Here is a 7,698-nt window from a genome sequence, read left to right on the forward strand (position 1 = left end):
CACTAGGACCCGCCCCTCACAGGCACATGGCTGGGAGAGAAGAAAGGTGAGCCTGAGCAAGGTGCGGTGGCCGTGGATGTCTAGGCCTGGGTGCCCCCCTTCCCTGGATTCCTCCGCCCGGAGGGGAGGCAGCTGGCATCTAGCCACAGGCCGGCCAGCAAATGAAGAGGGTGCCTGGCGGCTGCCTCCTCCCCCAGCCCCACCCAGGGCCTCATGCCACATCTCCCAGGGGTGCCGGCCTCCTGGAGCTGCTGTGCTGCTCTTCAGGAGGCCGTGGGAGCAGGGGCTGCCGCCTGTGCCTGCGGAGCTGGTGGTCCTCATGTCCTGGTGAGGCCACGTGGGTATCATTCAGCCCTGGAAGCAGGTCGGGCCACCGTGGACAGCGGTATGGGAGGCAGGTGTGGGGTGCGGGTGGGGCGCAGTGAGATCCGGTGGGGTGCAGGCGGGATTCCAGGCTAGAGCTGGACTGGCCCCCCTCTGGGGTCATCGAGCCTGGACACTCGTCATGCCCCGCATAAGCTCCCTGGTCTCACCAAGCCCCGGCTCCTTGCTTGGCCCCTGCTCTGGGCTCACACTTGTTCATGGATCCCGAGGCAGGGAGCTGATGACTTCCACCCCTTCCTCTGAGCATGAGCATGGGCCCAGGGGCTGTCAGTTGGATTGGGGGTCGGCTGAGGCGGCAGAGGAAGCTCCTTTGAAGGCATTTATTAGTGGGGGCTGGGGGCTGGGGCTTTGGTGGCTTTGTGGGAGCCCAGGCTAGGTCTGAGTCTTTGAGGTCACCTCCTGGGTCTTTGGTGGCTGAGGTTCTGTGAGCACACTCAGTGGCCCCCGGGCCTCTTCCCTGTCCCTTCTCTGTCATCTGCCAGCAAGGAGAGGACTGATTCTCAGCGGACAGCCGAGTGCCGGTGGCCGTCACAGAGGGGGGTCTGCATTCTGTGTTCCCAAACCAATTCTGAGACCCTCCATTCGAGACCCTGCCCAGAGCTAAGAGGTCAGATGTGTCCTTTGGGAAGAGCTACCACTTGTGAAGCTAAATTTAACCCCACTGACCTCCGTCAGGTGCCCCCTGAAAACAAGGCCTTGTGAGTCCAGCACGTGCCTTGAGGGGTCTCCTGGGCACCCCACGAGATGGGAGAGCCAGACGATAACCCCCTGTGAAGGATAAGGAAGCTGAGGCCGGTGTGGGGGACACAGCGGGCAGGGGCTGCCCATCTCCTGGCCAGGTGGGGAAACCGAGGCACACAGACCCACGGGAAGCCACAGGTTCACAGCAGGGGCAGAGGCCGCCTGAGTTTTCCGCGTCACCTCTGGCCAGGGACAGTTCGGGCCGAGCCGCTGGCCTGACTGCCCAGCAGTGAGGCCCATCTCGGAGCCCAGACCTTTGCTCACCGCGGCCTGTAACTCGGGGCTGGAGATCAGGTAGGATCTAAGGAAACGTGTTCTAAGTGTAAGCCGATCTCGTGGGGCTCCCGGGCGGGCTCTGCGGCCGCGGCCTGTGGCGGTGAAGCCATGACGTAAATAGGGCACAGTTGTTGCTGCTCTTAACCCAGAGGGGCCTGCAGATGGCCGGGTGGCCGGGGCGGCCGGGGCGGGGCCGACGCCCGGATGGCGCTGCAGGGTCCGGCCTCCTGCAGCAGGCTGGAGGCCTGTGGACACTGTCCCAACCCCGCTACCTCCTGGCACCCCGTGCCCCAGGGGCTGGCGCCGTCCTGTGCTGCCTGCGCCCAGGCCTGTGACGCATGTGGAGCCTGAGTGCGTGTCGAAGGCCTGGCTTCCCGGGGCAACCCCGTGGGGTTCCCCGCGCCGCGGCCCTTACGAGACTCAGCGTCCTGGAAGGGGCCACGGACCGACACGGCCTCCCCTCCCTCCCCGCCTCTCCCCTTCTCAGTGGACCCAACATCATCGGAAACAAAAGCCAAGAATGCTGAGGGGCCCCTGGGACGTGTGACAGCATCTGGCCGGGCTCCAGGAGTCACCCACAGGCATGCCGGGGTGCTGGCGGGTGGCCAGGAAGTGTCTTGCCAGCTGCCCTGCGGGTGGGGGGGCAGGAAGCCCACAGAACAGGCCTCTTCCTGGGAGCCCCGAGGAAGGCTGGTGGTTAGCCCACCCCGCGCCAGGAAGCCGGCCGTCCCGCATCCACTGGGCTGGCCTGGGGGCGGAGGCCGAGGCCGGGAGAGCCGGAAGGCGCCTCACGCTCCCTCATGCGAACCCCGCTCAGTGATGGAAGCAGTCTCGGGGGCTGGCACCGCGCCCCAGAGCCTGGCACAGCTCCTCCCGCGAGGCCGCGGCTGAGGGCTCCCTCTGGGAAGCTTCATGCCAACAGGCCGAGGTGACACCAGTATTAGCCCTGTGTAACGGGCAGTGATGCCAGGTCCCTCTCTGGGCGGAGGGGGGCGTGTGGACCCCGCCGCCTTCAGGGGTGACTCTGGGAGCCTGGGCTCTGAATTCCCACTGTAGCAGGCGCCGAGGACCCAAAGCCGAATCTTTAGGTGTTTTCATTTCCCTGGGGCTGACAGAGGGGACCCCACCTCCTTCCTGCACTCCAGCTAGCAGCGATGCGTGTACCTTCAGCCCAGGGCTGCTGTCCGACATGCTGGGGGCCTGGCCCAGACGCCCCCCTCCCCTGCCAGCTGCAAGGCCAGGGAGCACGGTTGGGGGCGGGGCTGCAGCTGCCCCACACACCTGTCAGGGTCCAGGGCTCCACCCCCAACACTGGGAACTATGTGGTGAGTGGCTGGGAATTCAGACCTGGGGGTTTGGAAGTGCCCAAGCCAGGATCGGGGATTTGCAGGGGGGTGGGAGGCTCAAGAAACAGCGAGGGCAGAGCCAGCCTCAGAGTCCTTAGGCAGACACTGGGGGCGGAGGACGGATGGGAGGTGCGCCACCTTCTCTGGGGCAGAGCCGCAGGACGAGCATCGTTCCACTCCAGGGACAGCAGCGCTGGCCACAGCCTGGGCCCCGAGGCCACTTCCTGGGGTCACGGCCACAGCCTGGGCCCCGAGGCCACTTCCTGGGGTCACGGCCACGGCCTGGGCCCCGGGGCGTTGCCCCAGCCGGCACAGCTGCCAGGAGCCCATCGGCCTGACGGAGGCGGCAGGCGTCGGGGGGAGGGGCTGCGTCGTGGCCTTTGGGTGCTGGGGCCGCCTCCTTGAGACCCCAGGCCCTGACACGGCCTCTCCAGGGACCGCACTCTGCACGTTTGTGGCCACGGCAGCAACAGGCCCACAGAAGGAAAACAGGCCGCGGAGGCCGCTGCGGTGGCCGCCGCGGTGCTGGTCTGCTCCAGGCAGCAGGCACCTGGCTGACGCCGCTGAATCCTCGCACTGGCCCGAGGACCTGTCCGTCCCATTCTGTGGTGGGCGGACTGAGGCAAGAGACACGAGCTGCCGGCCAGGGCCATGCGACCGGCCACAAAGCCGGCTTTGTTCCCTGTCCCTGTCGTCTGCCACCGTGGTCATGTCACCTTGGCCGGTCCTCAGGTCTGCGTTCGGGTTCCCATCTCTCAAGCGGGTGACAGCGTCTTTCCCTCACCATGAGCCAGGGCGATCGGGGTCACACGCCCTGCACGGTGACAGTGGCCGGGGCCTCCCTGATCAAGGCCCGCAGACCAGCCGGCCCCACAGAGCTCCGGAGGCCCCGGGGGGGGACCTGGCCCTCCCAGCTTCCCGCCTCGGTTCACTCGCTCATCCCTTCACCCCTGCGTGGACCTCTCCCAGGGGGCCGAGACCCCAGTGCCCTCCTGGAAGCTTCTTCGGGTCCTTGATCATCAAAGGCCTGGGAGCTGCGTGACCTCTGTGCTCGGCTGGGCGTGGTTTCCGGGCATTCCTGGGGTGGCGGGCAGCTCTTGGGGCTATTTTGGGATCGCCACAAATTTCACCCCCTCCTGTGAACAGGGAGTTTCCATCACACGTGGCCGAGATGGGGTGACCTCATTTCCAAATTACAGGGGTGCTGCGGGGCGGGGCCGGGTGAGGGCAAAGCGGCGTGACCCCCGGTGCCCTGCGGGGGATCCCAGCGTGTTGCCTCCCGCCCGTGACCCCGGGGCTGTCACCTGTGAGCAGGTTGGAGCTTCCCCTCACCCCCACAGAGGGACCACAAGGCCATGGCCGCCCCGGGCAGAGTGTGCATCTGCCACAATCAGAAACTCCGGGCCAACGTTTGTTTATTTAGAACAGGGCAGCGGGATGTGACGTCTCCAAGGAAATGACTACATCGCCTTTGTCATTTCCAGGGAGGCCTGGCCAGGCCAAGCAGGCCGACCTCCGCTGCAGCCCGCGGGGAGGGGCTCCGCAGCACCCCCAGGGTAGAGGAGGCCGGGGCTCAGGGCGGCAGGTCTCGCCCCGGCTACAGCCTGAGTTACCAGAGCTTTCCATCAGCCCGGGACGACACAAGAGCATCCGCCTGCACCCCCGAGCCCCCCAGCCTGCCCCCTGGGGGCAGAGCAAAGCACCGGCTCCCAGGGGCCCCGGCCAGGGATGGAGGGGCCAGACATGACCCCCAGCTTTCTCCCCAAGGCACAGCGAGAGCAGAGAAGGGGGTGGAGAGACAGAGACAGACAGAGAGACAGGTGGGCATGGAGAGAGACAGAGGCTGACGAGTGAGGAAGAGAAGCAGAGCGTCTCGGGGAGACCGGACCCCCCTCTGGGGACTGGACCCCCTAGAGGCAGGAAGAGGGGCCTACACCTGGGGAGGGGGTTCGGTCGGCCCGGTTAACTCGTTTGCTCATTCATTCCTTCCACCAACCTCCCAGCGGCCTCTCTCCCCCGCGGCTGTCCAGCCCCCCACCCCTGGCCCCATCCCTGGGGTCCTGGCACGGAGCGCGGTGATCACGCAGCCCGCCCGCCGGCCTGGCGCTGGCCGCGTCCTGGTGGTGAGGGTGGGAGGGGACCCAGGGACCGTGGACAGTTGGCCTGGGCCCCGCAGGGGGGCTTGTGGCAGGGCCGAGGGCTGGGCAGAGCGGGGCGTGCCGGGGACCGAGCTGGGGGCCTCGCGGGGGTCCTGGCGCGTGACGGGGCGCGCTGGGTGCTCTGGCCGTCTTTCTGCACTGTCTGCCTCCTTCTCTTTTCTCCTATGCGTTTCGGGCACAGCACGAGGGCCGGACGCGCGCGTGATTGGTGAGCTGGTCCCGCCGATCGCTCCGGCTCCCGTCTGGCACCGCACGCAGCCATTCGGTAACACTGACTGCGTTCCCCGTGCGGCACGCCGTGTCCCCGAGACCGTTTCGTACGCATCATTCTGAGTTTCTTCATCCCTCCACCTTCTTCACCCGGCCCCCGACCCCCCGCCCCTCTGGCCACCGCCGGTTTGTTCTCTGTACCTGCGAGTCTGTCGTCATGTAGTTTGTTCATTTCTTGTGTCCCTTAGATTCCCATATAAGCGAAATCATACGGTCTTCATCTTCCTCTGCCTGACTGACTTCCCTCAGCATAATTCTCTCTAGGTCCGTTCGTGTCATTGCAAATGGACAGATTTCATTTTTTGTGGCCGAGTAATATTCCTCTGTATACATGTACCGTGACTTCCTTGTCCAGTCGTCCATCGATGGGCACTTAGCTGGCTTCCGCATCCTGGCTATTGTAAATAATGCTGCAGTGAACATAGGGATGAATATATCTTCTTGAATTATTGTTTGGATTTCTTCGGGTAAATACCCAGGAGTGCAATTGCTGGGTCAAAGGATCGGTTTGCTTTTAATTTCCCACGGAATCTCCAGACCGTTTTCCACAGCGGCTGCACCGATTTGCAACCCCAGCAACCCTGCCCGGGGTTCCCTTCCCCCCGCACCCTCAGCAGTACTTGCTGGTTGATGGATTGGCATAGCCAATATGGCGAGTGTGAGGCGATATCTCCCTGTGGTTCTAATTCGCATTTCTCTGATGGTCAGTGACGCTGGACGTCTTTTCGTATGTCCATTGGCTGTCTGCACGTCCTCTTTGGAGAAATGCCTGTTCAGGTCTTATGCCCATTTTTTAATTGGATTATTTGCTTTGTTGTTGTTGTTGTCGAATTATATGAGTTCTTCGTGAATTTCAGATATTAACCCCTTGCCAGATATATCGTAGGCAGATATCATCTGTCATTCAGTAGGTTGTCTTTCCGATTTGCTGGTGGTCCCCTTTGCTGTATAAAAACTTTTCAGTTTGATGTCCCGTTTGTTTATTTTTTTCTTTTGTTTTCCTGTCTGAGGAGATAGATGAGAAAAAAATTACCAATAACAATATCAGAGAGCTTACTACCTATGTTTTCTTCTAGAAGTTTTATGGTTTGGGGTTTTACACGGAAGTCTTTAATCCGTTCTGAGCTTATTCTTGTCTATGGTGTAAGAAGGTGGTCCAGTTTCATTTATTTATTTTTTTGCATGTATCTGTCCCGTTTTTCCAGCACCATTCGTTGACGAGACGGTCTTTACCCCAAGTTATATTCTCGCCTCCTGTGCCGCAGATTAAACGCCGCGTGGGCGTGGATTTATTTTCGGGTTCTCTATCCTGCTGCACTGGCCTGCGCGTCTGTTCTCTGCCTGCACCGTGCTGTTTTGATGACTGTAGCCTTGTAGTATAGTTCGATATCAGGGAGCGGGAAACCTCCAACTTAGTTCTTTTTTTCTCAAGATCGCCATGGCTATTCGGGGTCTTTAATGTTCCATATAAGTTTTAGGAGTATTTGTTCTAGTTCTGTGAAAAATGCCATCGGCGTTTTGACAGGAATTGCACTGAATCTATAGACTGCTTTGGGAGATCTGGATGTTTTAATAATGTCAAGTCTTTCTATCCACGAGCACAGTGTATGCTTCCATTTCTTTGTATCTTCTTTAATTTCTTTTTTCAATGACACCATTTTCCAAGAACAGGTCTTTTACTTCCTCGATGCAACTGTAAACACGATCGGTTTCTTAACCTCTCTTTCTGAGAGTTCATCATTGGTGTACACAATGCACCTGACTTCTGACTATTAATTTTGTATCCTGCCACTTTCCTGAGTTTCTGTAACAGTTCTAACAGTTTTTTCCGTGGCATCTTTAGGGTTCTCTGGCTCTAGGACCATGTCGTCGGCAAATAACGACAGTTTTACTTCTTCCGTTGCAGTTCGGACGCCTTTTGTGTCTCTTTCTTGCCCGATGGCTGTGGCCAGACCTTCCGATACTGCATTGAATGACAATGGCGAAAGCGGACACCCTTGTCTCGTTCCCGATCTTAAGGAAAACGCTTTTAGCTTCTCCCCATTGAGTATGATGTTAGCCGTAGGTTGGTCACGTATGACCTTTATTACGTTGAGGTATGTTCCCTCTATTCCCACTTTGCTGAGAGAGTTTATCATTAATGGATGCTGGATTTTGTCAAAAGCCGTTTCCACATCTATTGATAAGATCATATGATTTTTATCTTTCCGTTTGTTAACGTGGTGTATCCTAGTAATTGATTTGCGAATATTGAACCAACCTCGAACCCCAGGGATAAACCTAGCTCAGTCGTGGAGTATGATATTTTCAATGTGTTGCTGAATTCGGTTTGCTAATATTTTGCAGCCTTTTCTCTGCCTTCACCAGAATGACTCGGGGGGATAAAGGGTCGCTGACTTGGGGCCCAGCATCAGTCCAGGACCCGCCAGTGAGGACCAGCCAGCCCAGCAGGGAGGGGCGCATAACGTTTGGGGTGCACGGCCTCTCCTCTGCGTCCTGGGGCGTGAGGTCTGGCCTGCAGG

The 7,698-nt window shown here is 59.9% G+C and overlaps 1 long non-coding RNA gene across 1 annotated transcript; it reads left to right on the plus strand.

Moving 5' to 3' along the window:
• Positions 1 to 429: 429 nt before the first annotated feature.
• LOC111742272 lies at positions 430 to 7,459 on the plus strand. Its single transcript, XR_002781241.1, has 2 exons — positions 430 to 2,726; positions 7,083 to 7,459. It is a non-coding gene; the product is annotated as an uncharacterized LOC111742272 (long non-coding RNA).
• The last annotated feature ends 239 nt before the right edge of the window (positions 7,460 to 7,698 follow it).

This window comes from Pteropus vampyrus, unplaced genomic scaffold (assembly GCF_000151845.1).
Source record: "Pteropus vampyrus isolate Shadow unplaced genomic scaffold, Pvam_2.0 Scaffold90, whole genome shotgun sequence".
Lineage (NCBI taxonomy): Eukaryota > Metazoa > Chordata > Mammalia > Chiroptera > Pteropodidae > Pteropus > Pteropus vampyrus.